Source organism: Chinchilla lanigera, unplaced genomic scaffold (genome assembly GCF_000276665.1).
Source record: "Chinchilla lanigera isolate Chin_1 unplaced genomic scaffold, ChiLan1.0 scaffold00033, whole genome shotgun sequence".
Taxonomy (NCBI): Eukaryota; Metazoa; Chordata; class Mammalia; order Rodentia; family Chinchillidae; genus Chinchilla; species Chinchilla lanigera.
Window position 1 is genome coordinate 3,986,725 of NW_004955434.1, and position 3,110 is coordinate 3,989,834.

Consider the following 3,110-nt stretch of genomic DNA (forward strand, 5'->3'; position numbering starts at 1 on the left):
TCATGAGAAACCACTTTGAAGATATCAATATGTAATACAAGAAGCATTGTTAATTTCCTAAAAAAAAAAAACATATAAAAGTTTAGAAACACTCATTTATAACACAAATAGCGGGATTGGCCTTATCCTGAACCACAGAAATATAAGGCAAAACAGAGTTATAGATATTAATGAGGTTGAGAGTTACGGAGGAGAAGGTGAGGAAATCCTGTCTGATTGCTTCTACTTTCTAATTTAAATGGGAAAGAAAGTCCCAACTGAGTTTGAGGATGGCAAGATAAGACATCGAAACAGATATATCAGTTGTGGATGTGAAATAGTTGACCCGGCAGACGGGAGAGAAAGTGCGTAAGAAAAATACAGTATAAGGTATAAGGTTGGTCATGATGCTGTGAGGGAGTAATGGGTGATGACTGATCTGGCTTCTTCAGGCTGAAGGGGGTCATAGTTGTTGATCGGCAGTCAGAGGTACTCTATAGAGGGTCTATCTAAAAGCCCTTGATAGACACCAGGCATTTTCATGTTGGGGAAGCGTATAGCTTTAAGTCTTTGATTCCCTTTTGGCTCTAGAGGGTAGGCAGCCCATGTACATATGCAGAAAAACCTCAAATGGTTCTTTTTCAACACATAAAGGTCAAACATTTTCCAGTGCTTAAGAATGTATTCTAAAGGAGTGAGAGACTTTGACTTTGAGCACCCCATGTCTCCATGCAATGATCTCAGTGGAAGACCTCCAAATGGGGGAAAGAACTCCCAACTTGCTAGATGTCCAGTATAAGTTTGTGTTTTCTAAAATTAAAGAATAAATTTTAGGAACAATGGAGGTTAAGAGTAGAATATATTTATTGGGGGAAAGAAAGCTTCTGTCTGAGAGAGACAGAAGGGGGCCCGAGTGAGTTGTCCAGTACACTGTACTTGTATAGACAGATGTGTGGCTGGCTTCTGCCATGAACTGTTATATTAGATGTACCTGACACGAGTCTCAAATTGAGAAGGCACTGGGTTTAATCCCCGGTACCACCACCCAAAAAAAGGATCAAGGGATTCTGTGTTGCTAGCCAAATGCTGGGGTTTGAACATATGCTCAAAAATGCAGGAAAAGGGAAAAATCAAACTGACAACTTTTGCTTAATGTGCATAAACTGTTGCGCATACACCAGCTGGGCCATATAAAAAGAACAGAAAAAAAACAGAAAATGTTCCTTGGCCTTATACTCTGACTCTGCTCTCAGGCAGCTGTCCATACCTCTCTATGCTGCCCAAGGGCCCAGGAGTCCCCAGCCTGCTCCTTTACTCTACCCTAGAGCTTCCTCAAGGTGGGCAGGGTGGCTAGGAGATGTCAGTCCCACAGTACCTGAAAAGTTGTCAAATCAAAAAATCCCAGAAGCCCAGCCCTACTGTATTAGTCAGTGTTCTCATCACTGAGACACAATACCTGACACAGCTTAAGGGAGATGATTATTTCGGCCCATGGCTTCAGTGGATGCAGTCCATGGTCTGCAGGCTCCAAGGCAGAAGCGCTCGGCAGAGGAAAGCTCACAAAGCAGAGAGAGACAGGAGGAGCCAGGGAGGAGAACACACCCTCCCGAGTCCCACCTCAGTCCCACCTCCACACAGCACATTCAGCTACTGAACTTATCAATGGATACATCCACTGACAGTACAGCACCCCCATCATCAATCACCTTCCAGACATGAGACTGGGGAACATTTTGGATCTAAAACAGAACACCTCTGAAAAGTATTGTTTTGTTTTTTGGGTACCGGGAATCCAACTTAGGACCTTGCACTTGCCAGGCAGGTGCTGTGCTGCTGAACTATATCCCCTCAGCCTTTTTTAAGACAGGGTCTTGCTGTGTAGTTCAGGCTGGCCTTGTACTCACTAGGCAGCCCAGGCTAGCCTTAAACTTGTGGCAATCCTCCTGCCTCAGCCTCCCGAGTGCTGGGATTACAGATGTGTACCACCACAAACAACTGAAAGGTATTCTGGACAAACATGAAAAGCAGAAGAATATTTATTTATTTATTTATTTATGAACATAGTAGCTATGCAATAGTGGCTACTCAGTAGATTTTCCTTTCAATGTTGCACATTAATTACAGATTTTAAGCAACTATCTTTAGAATGTTTAGAAAGTTATAATTATCTAGTGCTATATACTATAGAGTTTTGGTTTAGTACTGCGGATAAACCCAGGGCTCCACACATATTAGGCAAGTGCTCTACCGCTGTGCTACATCCCCTGGTTATACTTTTTCAAAAACTGCAACTACAATTAGTCTTTCAAAGAATTCCACACGGTTTATACTTTGCTCTTCCCGGTGGCCAGTTCCATCCCGGTGGATGTTCTCTTTGGAGCGCTAATGAATGATCCGGGCAGGATGGGCTGAGGGCTTTGGTAGGCACCGCTCCCTCCCTTTCCTTCAGCCACCTCAGCAGCAGCCAAGCTGTGGGATCTGGGCTTTGAGGCGCAGGTTACCTGAACACAAGCTCTTCGCTCTGGACTGAAAACACAGGAAGGGCACAGGCGGGAAGGCCTGACCCCTGGAGTGACAACTTAAATGCTGTCCCAGCTTCACAAGGCCTTCGGCCCAGTCCTGCCAAGGGCATTCAACTGAACTTTGGTTAAGATACTAAAAAGCAAACAGACCCTAACTTGCTTTGAGGACAAAATGTAACTTGCTCAGATGCTGCAATATTAAAATGAGTTTTCTTCTTTGCTTCTGCTGTGCTGTGGGTCAAACCCAGAGCCTCACAGATACTAGGTAAGACCTTTGCTGTGCAGCTACACCCCCATTCCTTGAGCAATAATCATTTTGTCTTTCATAGAAACTGTCCAGGCTGGATTCTGAAAAGTTATAAACTTTTCTCTTTGGATCTTGTTAACATCTTGTTGCTGCTAATTGTAGCCGAGGTATCAGCAAGGAAGTTGTGTAACTAGAGGAAAGCTTCCTGCTGTGAGACAGCTGTGAAACACCAGGAGCCAAGCTAGGCCTGGTGGTGCATGCCTGTAATCCCAGCACTTGAGAGGCTGAGGCAGGAGGATCATTGCAAATTTGAGGCCAGCCTGGGCTACAAAGTAAGCTTAAGCCTAGCCTCAACTACACAG

The 3,110-nt window shown here is 44.4% G+C and overlaps 1 protein-coding gene across 1 annotated transcript in view; it reads right to left on the reverse strand.

Moving 5' to 3' along the window:
• The window catches only part of Fxn (frataxin), a 25,100-nt gene that overhangs the window by 3,500 nt on the left and 18,490 nt on the right, over positions 1-3,110 (reverse strand). The gene's annotated exons all lie outside the window — the stretch shown is intronic.